This window comes from Odocoileus virginianus, chromosome 17 (assembly GCF_023699985.2).
Source record: "Odocoileus virginianus isolate 20LAN1187 ecotype Illinois chromosome 17, Ovbor_1.2, whole genome shotgun sequence".
NCBI classification, from domain to species: domain Eukaryota; kingdom Metazoa; phylum Chordata; class Mammalia; order Artiodactyla; family Cervidae; genus Odocoileus; species Odocoileus virginianus.
This window is the reverse complement of record NC_069690.1, coordinates 10,525,725-10,548,300: the sequence shown is the minus strand read 5'-3', so window position 1 is coordinate 10,548,300 and position 22,576 is coordinate 10,525,725. Positions and strand designations below refer to the sequence as shown.

Genomic DNA, 22,576 nt, shown 5'->3' with positions numbered 1-22,576 from the left:
TCTCAATTATGTGCCTGGCTGGCCTTTCCTTATCTCCTACTCTAAACTAGATTTTGCTCTCCTCTTTCAGGGTATTTTGTTCCTTTCTTTCATAGCTGTTACCACAATTTTTATGTCTTTATTTATCCAATTATTTGCATAGTGTCTGCTCTCCCCAGTGCCTGTAAGTTTCATGAGGGTAGGAGCCATATCTATTTTTCTCACCAGTGGATGACCAGAACCCAGTGGGGTACCTGACCTGCAGAAGATCCTTAAGAACTATCTTCAGAACCAATGGTTAAATGAATGGATGAGAAACATCACATCACATTCTCTTATCTTCACCATTATTTCCAACCTAAATCAATAGCTAAATCATTAATTCCTTTTAATTAATCTCTAAAATATGCCTCTGGGGACTTCCATGTTGGTTCAGTGGTTAAAAATCTGCCTTGCAATGCAAGGGGCACAGGTTCGATCCTTGGTCAGGGAACTAAGATCCCACATGCCACGGAGCAACTAAGCCTGCACGTGGCAACTACTGAGCTGTCAAGCTCCAGAGCCTACATGCCACAGCTAAGACTAGAGGCAGCCAAATAAATAAACAAACTCTTAAAATAAAATAAAATACACCTCCTTTATCACTGCTACTGGTTTAGTTCATGCCATCATCATTACTTACCTGAGCCTTTGCAATAACTTCCTAACTAGTCTTCTTGTCTCTAGTCTTGTCCGTCCCTAAACTATCTTCTACACTGCAGCCAGAGTGAGCTCCCCAAAATACCAACATATCACATTAACTCTCTAATTACCATTCTTTGATAGTTTCCCATAACCTGCAGGATAAAGACTAAATTTCTTCTACAGAGCCCCATCTGACTCTAGCTTTATTTCCCAAATGAAGTTATCTATGCAGAGTACATCAAGCAAAATGCTGGGCTGAATGAATCACAAGCTGACATCAAGATTGCCAGGAGAAATATCAGCCATGTCAGACAAGCAGAAGATACCACTCTAATAGCAGAAAGTGAGGAGGAACTAAAGAGCCTCTTGATGAAGGCGAAAGAGGAGAATGAAGAAGTTGCCTTGAAACTCACCATTCAAAAAACTAAGATCATGGCATCACTTTATGGCAAATAGAAGGGGAAAAAGTAGAAGCAGTGACAGATTCTTATTTTCTTGTGTTCCAAAATCACTGTGGACAGTGACTGGAGTCATGGGATTAAAAGATATTTGCTCCTCGAAAGAAAAGCTATTACAAATCTAGGCAGCATATTAAAAAGCAGAGACATCACTTCTCCAACAAAAGTCTGTAAAACAAAGCTATGTGGTTTTTCCAGGAGTCATGAACAGATGTGAGAGTTGGACCATAAAGAAGGCTGAGCACTGAAGAATTAATGCTTTCAAATTGTGGTGCTGGAGAAGACTATTGAGAGTCCCTTAGACTGCAAGGAGATCAAACCAGTCAATCCTAAAGGAAATCAATCCCAAATATTCATTGGAAGGTCTGTTGCTGAAGGTGAAGCTTCAATACTTTGGCCACCTGATGTGAAGAGCCGAGTTATTGGAAAAAACCCTGATGCTGGGAAAGATTGAGGGCAGGAGGAGAAGGGAGAGGCAGAGAATGAGATGGTTAGATAGCATCACCAACTCAGTGGACATCAATTTGAGCAAACTCTGGGAGATAGTGGAGGACAAAAGAGCCTGGTGTGCTTTAGTCCATGAGGTAACAAAGAGTCAGACACAACTTAGTGACTGAACAACAACAAAAAGAAAAAACAATCCCACATTTTGCTGTCCATCTGAAACAATCACAACATTGTCAATCAGCTAAACCGCAATATAAAACAAGTTTTTTAAAAAAGCAACCCCACAGAGAAAACTCTACTTTGATTCCTACCTAACATTTAAGGAAGAAATAATATCAATTCTACACAAACTTCCAGAGAGCAAATAGTAGGTAAAATTTCTCAACTCATTCTATGAGTTCATCACTTTAATATCAAAGACATCAAAAATATTAGAAGAAAAGAAAACTAGACCAAACTAGAAAAGTAAACCAATACTACTAACAAACATAGACATAAAAATTATACATAAAATTTTAGCAAATATAATCAATCAATATATAAAAAGGATAATACATGATAGTAAAGTTGGATTTCTCCCAGGAGTGAAAGGTAGGTTTAACATTCAAAAATAAATCAATATGAATCATTTTATTAACTCATGAAAAAGAACTATATGATCATCTCAGACACAGAAAAAACATCTAAAAAATCCAACAATTATTCCTGATAAATATGCTCAGCAAATGGAAATAAAGAAAACTTTTTTCAAGTTGTTAAAAGATATTTACCAAAAAAAAATCTATGTCTAACATCAAATGAAGCAGGGCAAAGGCTAACAGAGTTTTGCCAAGAGAACACACTGGTCATAGCAAACACCCTCTTCCAACAACACAAGAGACGACTCTACACATGGACTTCACCAGATGGTCAATACTGAAAACAGACTGATTATATTCTTTGCAGTGGAAGATGGAGAAGCTCTATACAGTCAACAAAAACAAGACTGGGAGCTGACTGTGGCGCAGACCATGAACTTCTTATTGCAAAATTCAGACTTAAATTGAAGAAAGTAGGGAAGATCACTAGGCCATATAAGTATAACCTCAATCAAATCACTATGATTATACAGTGGATGTGACAAATAGATTGAAGGGATTAGATCTGATAGATGGAGTGCCTGAAGAACTATGGACAGAGCTTCATAACATTAACAGGAGGCAGTGATCAAAACCATCCCCAAGAAAAAGAAATGGTTGTCCGAGGAGGCCTTACAAATAGCTGAGGAAAGAAGAGAAGCTAAGGGAAAGCGAGAAGAGGAAAGATATATCCATCTGAATGCAGAGTTCCAAAGAATAGCAAGGAGAGATTAAAAAAAAAAAAAAAAAAGCCTTCAAAAATGAACAGTGCAAAGAAATGGAGGAAAACAATAGACTAGGAAAGACTAGAGATCTCTTCAAGAAAATTGGAGATACCAAGGGATCATTTCATGCAAAAATGGGCACAATAAAGGACAGAAATGCTGTGGACCTAACAAAAACAGAAGATATTAAGAAGATGTGTAAAGAAAACAGAAGAACTATACAAAAAAGATCTTCACGACCCAGATAACCATGATGGTGTGATCACTCACCTAGAGCCAGACATCCTGGAATGTGAAGTCAGGTGGGCCTTAGGAAGCATCACTACGAACAAAGCTGGTGGAGGTGATGGAATTCCAGCTGAGCTATTTCAAATCCTGAAAGATGATGCTGTGAAAGAGCTGCCCTCAATATGCCAGCAAATTTGGAAAACTCAGCAGTGGCCACAAGACTGGAAAAGGTTAGTTTTCATTCTGATCCCAAACAAGGGCAGTGCCAAAGAACATACAAACTACTGCATAATTGCACTCATTTCACATGCCAGCAAAGTCATGCTCAAAATTCTCCAAGCTAGTCTTCAACAGTATGTGAACCAAGAACTTCCAGATGTTCAAGCTGGATTTAGGAAAGGCAGAGGAACCAGAGATTAAAGACCTTTCTTAGCATGCACTGCAGCTGGAAACTATCAGTAAAAAGATTAACAAAACATAATTGACCACAAGCTGACATATAACATCAATCACATTAAATGATAAACTTCAAAATATGATATACAGAGGGTTAATATCATCACTACAAACCTCTTACTAATCAATAAGAAAAAGAAAAAAATACTTAGAAGACTAGGGAAAAAGCATGCACTTCCTGGTACTCCACAAAAGAAGAAATCTAAAATCATCAATAAATGTGTAAGATGTGCTACTCCATCACATCTAATTAGCAAATATTAAGAACATGGACTCTACACAGGGTAGAGGAGGATATAAAGCACTATACAACTGTTGGTGACACTGTAGATTTATATATTGATCAGTATAACTCTCAGAGAGCAATTTGATGAGCTATGTAAAACTTTGAAGCATCTAAACACTTAATCCAGTAATTCCAATTTTTATAAATTTATTCCAAGAAAATCATTAAACAATACAACACTGTTTATAATAACCTCAAATTGGACACAACCTAAATGTCTGTCAATAGATTCATTAAATAAATCGTGACATGAAGAAATCACAATTCAAAAAAACATATATATATACCCCCATGTTCATTATAGCACTACTTACAATAGCCAGGATGTGGAAGCAACCTAGATGCCCATCAAGAGATGAATGAATAAAGAAGTTGTGGTACGTATATGCAATGGAATATTACTTAGCCATAAAGAGGAATGAATTTGAGTCTGTTCTAGTGAGCTGGACTAATCTAGAGTGTATAACACAGAGTGAAGTAAGTCAGAAAGAGAAAAACAAATATCACATACTAACGCATATATATGGGATCTAAAGGGCAGGAATAGAGACAGACGCAGAGAACAGACAGTGGAGCAGGGGAGGGTGGGATGAATCGAGAGAAGAGCACTGAGACACGTATATTATCATATGTGAAACAGCTAGTAGGAAGGGCTGGGAAACTCAGGGAGCTCACCCCAGCGCTCTGTGACAACCTAGAGGGGTGGGAGGGAGGTTCGATGCGGGGGGACATATATATACTAATGGCTGATTCATGTTGTTGTATGGGAAAAACCAACACGACATTGTAAAGCAATTATCTGCCAAATGAAATAAAATAAAAACAAATGAATTGTGGTTTACCTAGAGGGAGTTAACGACGACCAGAATACTATGTCATCATTAAAAATTATCATCACTACCTACATTGACATGGAAAGATACCCATGATATATGAAGTGAAAACAGCAGCTTGCAAAGTACTATGCATATGTATATTTTTAAAGTATTTTTTTTAAAATATCCTGGAAGGATATACAACAGAGTGTTAACAATAGTTTTCTCTGAAAGGTGAGATTATATATAAAATTTACAATCTTGATTTTTTTTATTGCTTCATTTTTATAACAGAAATCTGTTACTTAAAAATGATAATGTAAAAGTGTGAAAAATCAGTAAAGTGTTTCCATTTTAGAAAAATTTCTGTTCTAATGCTATTCAATAAGAATTTTATAATGAAATTATGAATAAAATTCACTTCTACCTAGGTTTTTCTATGTTCTAATTTGTTCACTAAAGCTTTTAGAAAGTGTTCCTCTATCAAAAAATCATGAACAATTTTTTTGAATTGTGACTTAAAAACATTTATAAGCAATTGTTTCTAAGCAAACAGTTTTAAGCATGAAAAGTACAAGATGTTGGACTTGTATAACCAGTTCTGAGTAAAATACATCTATCATCACTTGTGAGATGACTTCCCACTAAACAAACACCTGGGGTAAGAAAATTAATGGATAAACCAATATTGCAAGCCTGGGCTACATTCATATATATTGGATTAGTTTTCATTCACATCATTACTTCTTGTTGAAAAGTATCCTATTTAAATAGTTAAAAAATTCACTTTTCACAATACATTGTCACATTTAAATATACGCTGAAAATGCTCTGGGCATTGTTACACAAAAGTTATGAAACTCTGTAATCATTGTTAAAAATAATTATATATGCTGTATCTTTACACATGAAAATAAAGCATGCGGAATACCAGCACATATTAGAATAATGTGCTTAAAATGAACTATCTTCAAATTTTAAAAATTCATATTAAGAAATGTTGGCAAGATAAAGGCATGATTAAAGATAATGTTAAGTTATATATCATGTATAAATTGCATTACTTCTTTGCACCAAATTTTATTGCTGCTACCTATGACAATTTAAACAAAACAAACAAAAAATAATTTAAACACATTATAAATCAATCACCCTTATACACACTCTTTTAAGCAAAAACACCTACCAGGTATACAAATTAAACATTGGAGAGATTTATTAGCTTATAGACATTTCTAATTATTTGAAAAACTTGTCTTATGTTCAATAGCAACATCATTCAAGAGCACATTTCAGTCTTAGTAGAGGCGATCAAATCATTATAAAAGTGATCATAGAGAGGTTTATTAAAGTGACATTTTAGGGCAAAGCAAATTTTTGGCAAGTATTATGGAGTTTATTCTATAGTACATAGAATCGTGTTCAGCCTTTGTAACTATCTAGCAAGATTCCTATGCATAGAAGATAGAATAATACAGAAGGTATGTATGCTGGCGCAGGGGCAGCAGAGAGGGAAACGGTAAGATTTATGACCTTCAATTATTTTTGTTAAAAACTCTCCTCAGGGCACAGGCACATAATATATTGTACTTTCCATTACTTAGTGCAAATGTAAAACATATCTAAAAAACACATTTCATCCTCATAACATATTAAAATAACAAGTAGGATGTCATGACGCTAATTTGACAGATGGACTGTCATTTAGCAATGTTGTACAACATTAGTTAACAGCAAATTAATATCATCATACCCAATTTTTCTTAACATCTAGAAGCTATCAGATTGGGAAAAGTTCTCTAGTAAGGTATCTTTGATTTGTTTACTAATCTAATAAGACAAAATAGCCAGCTAAAATATGCAAATGTAATCCACATATAATTTTAAAATAGCTTTCAAAAAATTTAAAAACAAATGGTAGAATAATTGAAAAGCTCTGATGTTATCCATCCCTCCCAACTTTATCCTTCACTAAGGTATTGATTTTCTCTTTACAAGTTCACATGTACATTATGAATTGACTCATAAAAATTTTCAGCATATTGTACTAGGTTCATTATAACCACCCCTTACTATATTTTAAGACCAGTGTCTTTTCATCAACACCAGCTGTTAAACAAACTTGAGTGACATAGTAGATTCATGATTAGTCCACAGAAAAGAAAGCAAAAAGAATGACATAAATTTAATTTCATTACACTTTGGCATCTAAAACCACATTTTATGCCCCACTGACCACAAATGACTCCTCTATTGTAAAATAGTCTTGATCTGTACAATTCTAGTTAACAACAACATTCACCAAATGGATGTTAATTTTAGTTCAAAGTTTTCATATTAACAATTTATGTTTTCTGAAATAATTTTAATAGTATTGAAATAAGATGAGGAATTATTTCCTGTAAATGTATCCCCATTGATAATTTAAGTGTTTTTGTGGACATTTTCTGTTAATATTTTTTTCTTAGTCTATTCTACAAAGGGGAGGGGCAAAAAAGAAAGTGGAACTTGCAGCCTAATATCAGGACTGAATAAAAACATCAATTAACTCTACCTGGTTCTTGAAGCAGGAACAGGAAAGGTTGCAAAAATGTGGCTTTAAATCTTTAGCAGCTACGTTTTAGAGAAACATAAAATAGTGATGTTTTAGCATTAAAATAGACCTACTTCTCTGTAAAAGGAACTGTGGTAACCATACTTTTTAGCAAAGACGTTATACTCTCCTAATGAAAACAAAGAAGACCTGATTTCAGGAATGTTTGTATAAAACTTCAGGAAGGAATTTACATGCTTTTTGTTTAAAACTTGCAAATTCTACCTCCTTGGTGAAGCTAACTTATTCCACATCACTACCATATAACTTCTCTAGTTGTGCTATGTATGCTAATTCAATCCAACTCCCATTGGATTTTACATTCTTTGAAAGCAGAGACCATGTCTTAAACTTCCCCTTCATTCCCTCTATTAGCACAGTGTTGAGTGTGTAAGAAATATACTCAGCAAACACTTGATTGTGAAATTCTAGCAATGTTTATCTGTTTTTTTAAAAAAAACTAGATGCATTTATTAGATATTAAAATTTTAATCAGAATATTATTTTCACGATTCTGCATCAAATAAGCTACCAGTTATAATGGATCTTTAAATCTACTTTAAATGCAGATGTAGAAATTTAAAATTTGCAACTCCCACAAGATGGCGCCAGTGGTAAAGAACCCACCTGCCAGGGCAGGAGACAGGAGAGTTCGTCCCTAAGGAAGACGCCCTGGAGGAGGGCATGGCAACCCACTCCAGTATTCTTGCCAGAAGAATCCCATGGGCAGAGGAGCCTGGCAGGCTACAGTTCATAGTGTCTCAAAGAGTCAGACGCAACTGAAGAGACTTAGCAAGCACACACAAGAAGAGATTTACCCATTGTGATTGATATTAACTTACTGATTTATCTCTGCAAGTGAAATTTCATCAGAACTATCTTTTTAAATATCTCTTTGGGTTTTATTGCAATAACTATTTATATTTAATAGTCATTATAATATAGAACTATGATGTAATTAAAACCTTTATCTGACCTTTGTCCCTAGTTTTTGGCACAGAGCTTCAAAAACTCTGGGAATTTCCTGAGTGATAGAAATGTCTTTGTTATGCTAAGGGGGTCCCTCAAGATGGGGCCCATAAAAGCTTCAGGATAAGGCTGGTCATCAGAAAGACCAACCACACGACTTGAGGGTTGAGATTTGGGGCCAGCCCAACCTTTAGGAAAAGACAGGCTCGAACATTCAATCAGTATTCTATGATTTGATCAACCTTCCCAATGTAATGAGACTATCTGGACATCCAGACCCGGGAGCGTGCTGGCTGGTGAACATACAGGTTTACTGGTGGCACACCCTGACTCCACAGGGTCAAAAGCCCTGATCCACAGGCACTTTCAGCCTTTTCTCAAGGTATCTGGAACTTTGTTTCATTAATATTTTTGTGAAAGTGTCGTAGTTAACTATACAATGTTAATTCTACTATTTAAAATAGAATTTACATTAAACCTTAGATTACAAGCATTCTGCTAATTTTTGCTTTGCACTGAAAGACGCACTGCTATGAGAAAGATAGGATTACAAATTAAGAGAACCCTATATACAAGATTATACTGAGTTAAAAACCTTTGTAAACATTGGTAAATGCCACATGTTTTAAAGAATTATCAATTTTAGAGACTGATGAGAAACAGATGATGTACACAGTAAAGTTGCCACAAGGGCTAAGTAAAAGTCCCAGCCACTATTTTTGTCAACACTTAATAGTCAATAGCTCTTCTTAGAGCTAAATTTATTTGCTAAATTTACTAGAAACTAAAGTATGTGGAGAGTTACTTACAAAGAAGAATGCTAAACATTCAAGGGGACAATGTCAGTTTCTGTATGATACAATGCATTTCACAATTAAAATAATTCTTCTGGTGGGAAAATCTGAAAAAATATATTTTCCAGCACACCTATCCACTTATCATAGTATAGGAAAATAAGTGGATTTCAATTTGGTGATTTAACCTATAGCTTTAAATCTTTAATAAACAAACTTGAAATTCCAAGCTTTAATAATGAAAATGCCATAACTGAAATGATGTCAACCCTGGATATGAATCTCTTACCAAAACGATGAAAGCCCCACTTGTAGAGCTGTACTTCTGGTCAGCAGCTGCATTTTTGTTTTAATAAAAGGAGAAAGAGTGCCAGCACACCAATGCGATCCAAGACATGGTTGCTACATAAGCAGTAGGATTAATTGCTTTTCCAGAAATCCAGAGTAAGCTCTCTTTCCACTGTCCCTACAGGACCAGCTTCCATAAAATGAGTGTAATAAGATAATGTATTACATACGCCACTAACTCCTACCAGCAGTATTCAACTGAACAAAGCTATCCATATTTATATCAATCAATAAAAACTTCATTGCTACACATATTTCAGACATCACATTCTAGCTGTCTTTTAGGTGGAGATAAGGTAGGCTATAAAGAAGCAAAAGTATATTTCTTTACTCCCTGAAGAATCTGTCCTTTCCTCTGATATCTTCCTTAGCTAATAAGATGAAGAAAAAGAAATATGTATCAGGGATTTCAGAAAAATACCTCTACCAATATGAAGGATCTGACTCACAAACATTAGAACTACAGACATTTATTTGGCACCAAAATGGTTACACTAATAATTAGTATGATTTCATAATTGGTAAGATTTGATTATACCATGTGTAGTCATGAGACAGTACATTTAGGTTGTGACATACCTAGATAAGTTGAGGAGGAAGTTATTTCTAAATTTAAGAAAAGCACAGAAGGAAGCATGACAAAGGTCACACTCCAGCCAGAAAAAGAATTCTTTTTCTTCTGGTTCTCCAGTCAGGAGCTTATCCACTAAATCATTTGGATTTCCAGACCACAACCTAAATGTACCTTCTTATGGCTATATATGGGATAATTAAATGACCTCCCCCAAACCCATTAATCATTTTGGAAACTATTGGAGAGTCTAAAACCAATAGATTTAAGTTTGTTTCATAGGCACAAAAGTTCTGAGACCATTTCTTAAATTCTAGCCTATTTATGAAAATGACACAATATATTATATTATTGATAGAAATGGAAGGCTTCCCTTGGAGATTTTTGTTTATTAGTTTGCTTTTGTTTTTTTTTTTTAATAAAGGAAGTTCTTTCTTTTTAGGAGAGCATATGGATTATTGTCATCTAATGAAATCTAAACCATCCCGAGGAAATGGATGCTATCTGTTGAAATGATAAGAGAATAATTTAGGTCCTTTGAGCAAGAAACAAAAATAAAATTATGATTAAACTAAAAATTTTAATCTTTCATGCCTTCTTAACATGCATACATGTATGTGTAGCACTAAAAATAGGCAAAAGCAGAAATCTCTACTTTTACTCAGAAATATTCCATGATAGCTTTAGGAATAATATTACTATTTTCAAAGCAAGCTATTGGCTGCTTAACATGTTTTAACAATATCAACCCAACATTTTTAAAATTCTTAATAATTTTTTTTGTTGTAGCCTTTACCTACACTGAGAAAAAACATACAATACTATTATCCTCTATTGTGATGTCTATGATGATTTCCAAATGTTTCTTTGCTATGCAGCAGAGGTATATGATTTCTGATCCAGATGCTTTAAAAAGCAATTCTAACAAAGAAACTTAATCTGAGCAGAACTTGGCACAGATTCTAAAAACCTATAGGATGATGTTTTGGAAGCTGCTCAAACAAAAGTTGAAACAGAAATATGCATCCACAATCATATATCCCTGGCTGGTAGCAATAAATGAAGGATACAGACTTTTTCCATAAGTGTGGGTGAATAGAAGTTAATGCTTATAAAATACAAAGTACCAAACAGTATTTGAGACTGATGCTTCTTTTGTTAAAGCCGAAACATCCATTTAATTCACAGCAAGGTATAAATCAAATAAAGAAAAAGAAAAAAAAATCAAATAAAGAAAGATTATACTTCCCCTTTGGAAAGCTATTCAAGAGCTTTGGTACTCATCTTAAGTAATGAATAATTTCTGTTATACTATGCAACAAAATTATAGCATGATTGTCTAAAAACATTAACACAGAGAGATGAGGGTATTTCTTCCAGTAAACATGGAATAAGTTGGGTACAAAAATTCTGAGACTTTTTTGAAAGAGTGGAGAGGAAGAATGGGACAGAGAAGTATTTGAAGAGATGTGAAATATTGAATATTGAAATATTGAAGAGATTTGAAAATTCCTGGGAATTTTCCAAAACTCACAAAATATGTCAAGCCACACATTCAAGAACTGCTAATATTCCAGTGCTAATAAAGAAAAGTGGACTGGGAATATCACAGCCAAAGTGTTGAACACCAAAGACAAATAAAAAACCTTTGAAGTAGCCAGGGGAAAGAAAGGACATATGACATTCCAATGAAAACGATGGAAGTCAGAAGACAATAGATTGCTATTTTCAAAATGGTTGTAGACAATAATTACAAGCTAGAATTCCACATTCAGCAAAAATATCCTTCAAAAATAAATGTGAAAGAAGTGAATTTTCAGACAACTGATACTGAAAAAATTTATCACTGGCAGACAAATACTGAAAGAAATACTACTATATAAATATAATTTATTTTTGTAATGATTTTGTATTATAAGACCTCATTAAGCACACTGATTCACTCCAGTAACTTTTTGTAATATATTCTTTATGATTTTATACACAGGTGATCATGATGTTTGTGGATAAAAAGAGTTTTATGTACTCCTTTACAATCTGTATGCTTTACTTCCCCCACCAACCCCCCACCCATTGCACTGGCTTGGGCCTCCAGTACAGTGCTGAACAGAAATGGTAAGAGCAGATATCCTTTTTTGTTCCTACTCTTAGGGAACAAAGATGTGTGTGGTATCTCATCATTTTAACATGCATTTCTCTGATGGCATAGGATATTGTGTATCTTTTCATATGCTTATTTGCCATCTGTATATCTTCCACGATGAGGCGTCTGCTAAGGTCTTTGGCCCATTTCAAAATTGAGTTGTTTTTTCTTGAGTTTTAAAAGTTCCTTGTATATTTTGGATAATGGCCCTTTATCATATGAATCTTTTGTGACTATTTTCTCTGAAGCTGTGAACTATCTTCTCATTCTTTTGATATTATCTTTCACAGAACATAAGTTTTTATTTTAATGACGCTCACCTTCTCAATTATTTCATTTACAGTCCTTATCCAAAACATCATCAATACCCCCAAGGTAATCTAAGTTTTCTTTTATGTTACCTTCTAGAAATTTTATGCTCCTTTTACATTTAGATCTGTAATCCATTTTGAGTCAACTTTTGTATAATGATGATTTTGCATGTGAATGACCAGTTGTTCCAGCATCATTTGTTGAAGAAATTATCTTTGCTCCATTATACTGCTTTTGCTCCTTTGTCCAATATCAGTTGAGTATATTTACAGAGGTCTATTTCTGGGCTTTTCTTTCTGTTCTGTTGATCTCTATGTCTGTTATTTGCAAATACCACACTGTCTTGGTTACTAAAGCTTAGTTAGTCTTGAACTTGGGTAGTCTGAGTCTACCATATTATTCTTCAAGAGACACAGGTTCAATCTCTGGTTCTGGAAGATCCTCTGGAGGAGGGTATGGCAACCGATTTCAGTATTCTTGCCTGGAGAATCCCATGGACAGAGGAGCGTGGCAGGCTACCATTCATAGGGTAGCAAAGAGTCAGGCATGACTGAAGTGACTGAGCACACACGCATGTATGCATGCAGTGCTGTGTTAGCTATTCTGGATCTCTGACCTCGTCACATAAACTTAAGAATCAGTTTATTGATATCCACAAAATAGCTTGCTTGGATTTGATTAAGACTGTACTGAATCTATAGATCAGGTTGGGAAGAACTTACATCTTGACAATACTGAGTCTTCCTAACCATAAACATGGAATATCTCTCCAGTTATTTAATTGTTCTCTGATTTCATTCATCAGAGTTCTATAGTTTTCCTTGTATAGATCTTGCACATATTTTGTTAGATTTATACATAAGTATCTCAATGAACAGTGTTGAAAAGGAGTTACGAAAGAGGACATCCTTGCTTTGTACTGATCTTAGTGGGGAAGTTTGAAGTTTCTCGTTAAGTATGAGGATAGCTGAAAGTTTTAAAAAATATTCCTAATTGGGGGTGGGAGGGATAGCATGTGGCCAAGATACAAGAATAGAAAGACCTTGAGCTCACTTCCCACCAAAATTACAACTATTTACAGAGCAACAATTAAAGACTAGAAGAAACAATTTTCAACAAATAAAGAAATAAAGAAGGAACCACAACAAGATGGGTAGGAGGAAAGGAAACAGGGTACATTCAAGACCCACATCCCTGGGTAGGCAACTCATAAATGGGAAAACAATCACAATTGAAAAGGTTCTCCCCAAGGAGCAAGGGGTCTAATCTGGCTCCCTCATCCAGGAGTCCTGAACTAGGAAGACAAAACCTGAGAACATCTGCTCTTGAAGGCCAGCAGGGCTTGGATATGAGAGAGACAGAGGGCTTCAGGAAAAAGAGAATCCACTCATAAAGGCTCACACAAAGTCTCATATGCCCAGTGTAGAGGCAGTAATTTGAAAGAAGCCTGGGTTAGACCCGCTTGCTGATCTGGAAGAGACTCCCAGAGGAATAAACGGCAACTGGCTCTCTCTCTGGTGATATAGGTGGTGGAAGCAGCCATTTGGGGGAGCTTGTTCTACAAAGAGGACACTAGTGTTGGCAACACCATTTTGGACTCCTCCCTTTAGGCTGTTAATTCCAGGGCTTTACCACCTACCAGTTGGTTGATACAAGTCCTGGGATGCCCCCAAGGTCAAGCAGCCAGCCAAACCAGAACCCAGTCATATGCACCAGTGAGCTAGCATCCCCTGCATGAGGTAGGAACTAACAGCAACCTGGGCCAGGGGCCAGCCCTGGCTATTAGCATGCCAACAGTAGTTGGCCCCACCACAATAGAAGGGCACATGTAGCCCACATAGAGGATGCTTCTAGAGCACATAGTTCTGATAACCAGAAGGAAGGGGCTCCATAGGATGTCTCCTACATAAGGATACTTCTTCAATACTGGGAAATGTAGCCAACAACTAAATACATAGAAATAAACAGAGAATTAGGCAAAATGAGGAGACAGAAGAATATATTGCAAATGAAGGAATAAGGCAAAACTTCAGAACAAGAACTAAGTAAAGTGGAGATAAACAGTCTACTCAACAGAGTTCTTCATAATGATCAAAAAGATGCTCATCAAACTTGGGAGAATAATGAAAGGACATAGCAAGAAGTTTAACATTTAGCTATGGGAGGGGGGATCGGGATGGGGAATACATGTATATCCATGGCTGATTCATGTCAATGTATGACAAAAACCACTACAATATTGTGAAGTAATTAGCCTCCAACTAATAAAAAAATAAATTTAAAAAAAAGTTTAACAATGAGTTAGAAAATATACAGAAGAATGAAACAGAGCTGAAAAACACAATAACTGAAATTTTTTTAAATGCACAAGAAGTAATTAACAGTAGATTTAATGATATAGAAGAATGCATCAGCAACCTGGAAGACCGACTAGTGGAAATCCTCCAAAGTGAACAACAACAAAAAAAAGAATTGTAAAAAATGAGGCTAGTTCATGAGAGTTATACAACGTTCAGCATACTAACATTCGCATAATAAGGGTCCCAGAATGAAGGAAGAGAGAGAGAAAGGCAGAGATCTAATTTGAAGAGATAATAATTGAAAACTTCCCTAACTTGGGGGAAAAAGTTGACACTCATTTGGGGGAAGCAGAGAGTCCCAAACAAGATAAACTCAAATGGATCCACACCAAGACATACTGTGATTAAAATGACAAAAATTAAAGATAAGAGAGAATCTTAAAAGCAGAAAGAAAAAATTCAACTAGTTACATATTGTATGGGATATATCATATAGGGAACACCCATATGACTTTTCTTGAGAAATTTTGCAGGACAGAAGGGGATGACACAATATATATAAAGCGAAGAAAGGAGAAAATCTACAACCAAGATAATTCAACACAGCAAAGCTATCACTGAGATTTGAAGGAGAGGTAGTTTCACAGACAAGCAAAAGTTATGAGAGTTCAGCACCACCAAACTGGCTTTACAAGAAATGTTAAACAGACTTCTCTAAATAAAAAAAAGAAGAAGAAGAAGAAGAAGAAAGACCACAACTAGAAATATGAAAATTATGAAAGGGAGAAACAACAATAAAAATATCCTGCAAGAAACACACATGTGGAGGCTAAACAGTTATGCTACTCAACTTCAAATATGTCACTGAAGAAATGAAAGAAGAAATAAAAAATAATACTCAGGAGACAATGAAAATAGAAATGACATGATAGAAAAATCTATGAAACACAGCAAAAGCAGTTCTAAGACAGTTTGGAGTGACCCAAGCTTAATATAGGAAGCAAGAAAATTGCAACCTGATTTTATATTTAAATGAACTAGAAAAAGAAGTACAAACAGAACTCAACCTTAGTACAAAGAAAGAAATAATAAAGTTCAGAGCAGAAATCAATAAAATAGAAACAGGAAAAAAAGGTCAGTGAAATTAAGAGCTATTTCTTTGAAAAGATTAAAAAAAAACTGATCAACCTTTAGCCAGCCTCATCAGGTAAAAAAGAGAGAGAGCCCAAATAAGTAAAATCAGAAATGAAAAAGAAGTTACAACTGACACCACAGAAATACAAAGTATCATAAGAGATTAGTACAAACAATTATACACCAATAAAAGGGACAACCTAGAGGAAATGGATAAATTCCTAGAAATCTGCAAACTCCCAAGTCTAAATCAGGAAGAAATAGAAAGTATAAACAGGCCAATTAACAATAATGAAATGGAATCAGTAATAAACAAACAAACAAAAAGCAACTATAAACAACAAAAGTCTAGGACCAGATGGCTTCACAGGTGAATTCTGCCAAATATTTAAAAAAGAATTAACACCTACTGTTATCAATGTATTCCAAAAAAAGGAAGGAACACTTTCAAACTCGTTCTACAAGACAAAAGTCATGATACTAAAACCAGACAAAGAAACCATATACACACACAGAAAGGCCAATATCACTGATAAACATAGACTCAAAAATCCTCAACAAAATGTCAGCAAACTGAACTCAACAACCCGTTAAAAGGATCATATACCAAGATCAAGTGGGATTTAGACCAAGGATACAAGTGTGGTTCAATATTCAAAAACCAATCAATGTGATACACCACATTAACAAGGAAGAATAAAAACTCAAATGATCATCTTAATAAATGCAGAAAAATGTTTTGACAAAATTCAACATTCATTTATGGTAACATTTCTCAATAACATGGGTAGAGACGGAATACACCTCAAAATTAAAAGTCCATATATGACAAGCATGTGGCTAACATCATACTCAATGGTGAAAAGCTGAAAGCATCTTCTGTAAGATCATGGATAGGACAAGGATGCCCACTCTCACCACCTTTCTTCAACATTGTATCAGAAGCCCTAGCCACAGCAATTCGACAAGGAAAAGAAACAAATGGAATCAAGATTGAAAATGAAGAAGTTAAACTCACTGTTTGCAAATGGTATGATTATGTATATGTGTGTGTGTGTGAGTGTGATCTTTAAGACACACAGAAAAGCTTAAAAACTACTAGAACTAATAGATGAATTCAGTAATACAAAATGAATTCAAAATACAAAATAAATATACAAAAATCTGTTACCTATCTCCACACTAACAATGAACTATCAAAAAGATAAATTAGGAAAACAATTACGTTTACAGTTACATCAAAAAGAATAAAGTTTGTTGTTATTGGGCTCTCCAGGTGGTTCAGCAGTAAAGAATCTGCCTGCAATGCTGGAGACATGGGTTTGATATGGATTGGAAAGATTCCCTGGAGGATGAAATGGCAACCCACTCCAGTATTCTTGCCTGGAGAATCCTGTGGACAGAGGAGCCTGGTGACTACAGTCCATAGGGTCGCAAAAGAGTGGACATGACTCAGCAACTAAACAACAACAAATCAGAAACTGCTAATATGTGGATGAAAGAAATTGAAGATGAAACAAACAAATGGGAAAATATACCATATTCACAAATTAAAAGAATCAATATTGTTAAAACGACCATACTCCCTGAGGCAATCTACAGATTCAATGCAGTTCTTTTCAAAATACCAACGGCATTTTTCACAGGACTAGAACAAATAACTTTAAAATCTGTATGGAACTACAAAAAACATTGAACAGCCACATCAGTCTTGAGAAAGAAGAACAAAGGTGGAGGTACCGTGCTCTGATTTCAAACTATACTACATATCTACAGTAATCAGAAACAGTATGGTACTGGCTCCAAAATAAGCACATAGATCAATGAAAGAGAATAGAAAATCCAGAAGGAAACCCATACTTCTATGTTCAATTAGTCTACAAAAAAGGAGGCAAGAAATACAATGGGGAATAGACACTATCTTCAATAAATGGTATTGGGAAAATTGGACAGTTACATGCAAAAGAATCAAATTGGACTAATTTGTCACACCTATACAAAAATAAACTCAAACCTGTTTAGAGACTTTAATGTAAGACCTGAAGCCATACAACTCCTAGAAAAAACATAGGCAATATAGGTCTTAGTAATATTGGGGGGGTGGGATTTGTCTCCTCAGGCAAGGGAAACAAAAGCAAAAATAAACAAATAGAACTACATCCAAGTATAAAGCTTTTGCACAGTGATGGAAACTATCAAGAAAAGGCAACCTACAGATTAAGAGAAAATATTTGTCAATTATATATATATTTTAAGAGAAAATATTTGCAAATTATATATAGAGAGAGAAAGAGAGAGAAAGACTGAGAAAGAGAAGTTAACATCCAAAATATACAAATTATATATACAATTTAACATTAAAAAAACCAACAACCTGATTAAACAATGGGCAGAAAATCTGAATAGACATTTTTCCAAAGGATACATACAGGTAGCCAACAGACACTTGAAAAGATGCTCAGCATCACTAATTATCAGAGAAATGAGACCCAAAACCATAATGAGATATCCCCTCACACCTGTCAGAATGGCTACTATCAAAAAGACAAAAAATAGCAAGTATTGATGAGAATATGGAGAAAAGAATTCAAACAAATTTGTTTAAGGAAGATCAATAAGCAATAAGCAAACACAGACCACTCAAACAAAACCAGGGAAAACATACATGAACAAAATTATAAGTTCAACAAAGAGACACAAATCAGAAAAACCAACCAGACAGAAATTCTGGAGTTAAAGAACACAGTAAATAAAGTGAAAAATGCAACTGAGAGCATTAACAACATAGTTGATAAGACAGAAAAAATAATCTATAAACTCAAAATAAGTCATTGAAATGATAAAATCAGAGGGGGTGGGGAGAAAAGAATAAAAAAGAATGAAGAAGAACTATGTGATATATGGGAAACCATAAAATACTCATACATGCATTAAGAGAATTTCGGAAGGAAAAGAGAGAGAAAAGGTGCAAAAAGCTTATTTAAAGAAATAATGGCTAAATACTTTATTGGGATGCTAAACTAAGTATCTCAGGATATTGAAGACATATCAGGGGAGTAAAAGTAAAACAAATACATATGAGAGAAGCATAGAAATGGAAAAGATAGAACAATAAGAAATGGTAAGCAACTTCTTTTTAAAAAAGTATACTTATATTGAAATAATAATGAATGGAATTCCTTTTCACTCACTGATGATGAACTGTGAGATCACTTTTTAACTAATCTTCAAATGATTTGGAAATCTAATATAACACCAAGGTTTCTATTGTTAGAAGTGCACACCGACTAATTAAATTGAATGTTTTTTCATAAAAGATAAAAAAATAATGGTTGGAAACTTCCCAAATCTTGGGAGGTAGATGAACACCCAGGTATATGAGACTCAAAGATCCCCAAACAAGTTTAACCCAAGAGAGCTTCATGAGGTCACATTATAGTCAAACTGTCAAAAGTCAAAGAGAGAGAATTATTAAAGTGGTAAAAGAAGAGACTCATCACATATAAGGGAATCTTCACAAGACTCTGAGGTTTTTCAATAGAAACCTTGTAGGTCAGGAGACAATACTGATGTGTTTACGTGTATATTCAGGCTCAGTGGCAAAGAATCCACCTGCAATGCTGGAGTCACAGGAGATGCAGGTTTGACTCCTGGGTTGAGAAGAACCCCTGGAGGAGGGCATGGCAACCCACTCTAGTATTCTTGTTTGAGAAAACCCAATGGACAGAGGGCACTGGTGGGCTACAGTCCACAGGGTCACAGTGAAGTGACTGAGCAGGCATGCATATATTATTCAAAGTGCTGAAACAAAAAGACACCCTTCCGACCAAAAAATTTGCCCATCAATGCTGTCCTTCAGAAATAAGGAGAGATAAGGTCTCTTATAGACAAACAAAAACTGAGTAAGTTTATCATCGTTAAATCTGCCTCACAAGAAATGCTAAAGGGAGTTCTCAAGGTTGAAACAAAAGGATGATAATTAGCAACATAAAAAACCATACGGAGGGGTAATTCCCTGGAGATCCAATGATTAGGACTCTGTGCTCTCACTGCCAAGGGCCCAGGTTCAGCCCCTGGTTGGGGAACTAAAATACCAAAATTCATGCAACAAAATCAAAACCAACCAACCGACCAACAATAAAACTCACTGGTTTCAGAATACTCAAATACTGCAATGGTAGTGTGTTCATCACTTTTCACTCCAGTATGAAAGGTGAAAGACAAAAGTACTAAAAATAACTATAGCTAAAATTATTAATTAATACACAATTTTAAAAGATGTAAATTGTAACATTAAAAGAATAAAATATTGGGGGGCAGGAAAAGTGTAGGGTTTTTCTTTGCAGTTGAAGTCATCACCTTATAATAGACTGTTATAAGATATTTTAGGTAAGACTTGTGGTAACCACAAACCAAAAACCTATTGTAAATACACAAGGATATAGAAAAAGGAATAAAAGCAAGGAATAATCAGGAATATTGTTATACTAAGGAATAATCAATAATTTACAAAGGAAAGTAGCAAAAGGGAGGGAAGAAAGAAGCTACAAAAACATTCAGAAAACAGTTAATAAGATAGAAATAGATAAAACATAAATGTAAATGGATTAAATTTTCCAAACAAAAGACACAGAATGACTGAATGGATTTTTTTTTAATGCAAGATCCAACTATGTAACAGGAGATTCATTTCAGCTTTAAAGACACACACTGACTGAAATTGAAGAAATGGAAAGAGATATTTCATGTAAATGGAAACAAAAAGAGACCAGGGGTCAGCAATTTTTAAGTCAGACAGAATGATCTTCAAGTCAAAAACTGTCACAAGAGACAATGAAGATCACCACAGAATGATGAAGAGGTAAATTAACTAAGAGGATATAGCAATTGTAAATATATATGCACCTAATATTACTATACGTAAATACATAAATCAAATATTAACACACTGTCTGGGAGGAATAGATAACAATACAAGAATAGTAGGACACTTCATTATTCACTTTCAACAGCTATACATCATCCAGACAGAAAATCAATAAGGAAATGTTGAACTTGAACTATACCTTAGGCCAAATAGACTTAACAAAACAATCCATCCAAGAACAGCAGAGTACACATTCTTTTGAAGTGCAAGGGCCCTCAGAATTTTCCTGGGATAAATTGTAAGGCCACAGAAAAAGAACTAAGAAATTGAAGAATCCTGAAATCTTATCAAATATCTTTTCTGACCCAAATGATATGAAACCAGAAGTCAGTAACAGGAGAAAAACTGGAAAATCCAAAAGTATGTGAAAATTAAACCACATATTCCTAAATGACCAGTGGGTTAGAAATGAAATCAAAAGAGAAATAAACTATCTTGAGACAAGCAAAAATGGAAGCATAATGTAAATCTTGAGAGACAAAGTAAAAGCAGTTCTAAGAGGGAAGTGAAAGCAATAAACATCTACAGTAAAAAAATAAAATGAGGGATTTTCCTGGCAGTTCAGTGGTTAAGACTCTGAGCTTCCACTATAGGGGACACAGATTCCATCTCTCTTTGTGGAACTAAGATTCCACATGCCAGGTGGTGTGGCCAAAAAAACAGTAAAATGACCTTGACTAGACAATCTAATTTCACACCTCACAGAACTAGGGGTGGAGGGGGAAGCAAACTAAACTTAAAGTTAGCAAAAGGAAGGAAATAACAAAGATCAGAGCAGAACCAAATGAACTTGAGATTAGAAAAAGAACAGAAAAGATCAAAGACAGTCTTGGTTTTTTTTTAAAAAGTAAATTATATTGACAAGTCTTTAGCTGGACTAAGGGGAAAAAAAGAGAAAGGAAAATACAATCAGAAATGAAAGTGGGGTGCTCGCTTTAGCAGCACATATACTAAAATTGGAACAATACAGAGAAGATTAGCATGGCCCCTGTGCAAGGATGACACGCAAATTCATGAAGTGTTCCATATTTTTTAGTACAGCCACTATGGAGAATAGTGTGGAGATTCCTTAAAAAACTGGAAATAGAACTGCCATATGACCCAGCAATCCCACTCCTGGGCATACACACTGAGGAAACTGGATCTGAAAGAGACACGTGTACTCCAATGTTCATCGCAGCACTGTTTATAATAGCCAGGACATGGAAGCAACCTAGATGCCCATCAGCAGATGAATGGATAAGAAAGCTGTGGTACATATACACAATGGAATATTACTCAGCCGTTAAAAAGAATTCATTTGAATCAGTTCGAATGAGATGGATAAAACTGGAGCCCATCATACAGAGTGGAGTAAGCCAGAAAGATAAACATCAATACAGTATACTAACGCATATATATGGAATTTAGAAAGATGCTAACGATAAACCTATATGCAAGACAGAAAAAGAGACACAGATGTATAGAACAGACTTTTGGACTCTATGGGAGAAGGCGAGGGTTGGATGATCTGAGAGAACAGCATCGAAACATGTATATTATCAAGTGTGAAACAGATCACCAGTCCAGGTTGGATGCATGAGACAAGTGCTCGGGGCTGGTGCACTGGGATGACCCAGAGGGATGGGGTGGGGAGGGAGGCGGGAGGGGGGCTCAGGATGGGGAACACATGTAAATCCATGGCTGATTCATGTCAATGTATAGCAAAAACCACTACAATATTGTAAAGTAATTAGCCTCCAACTAATAAAAATAAATGGAAAAAAAAAAAAAAGAAGAAATGGAAGTGG

The 22,576-nt window shown here is 35.1% G+C and overlaps 1 non-coding gene across 1 annotated transcript; it reads left to right on the top strand.

Moving 5' to 3' along the window:
• Nucleotides 1-21,712: 21,712 nt before the first annotated feature.
• LOC139039224 (U6 spliceosomal RNA) lies at nt 21,713-21,819 on the top strand. The gene has a single exon (XR_011492547.1). It is a non-coding gene; the product is annotated as a U6 spliceosomal RNA (small nuclear RNA).
• Nucleotides 21,820-22,576: the final 757 nt, after the last annotated feature.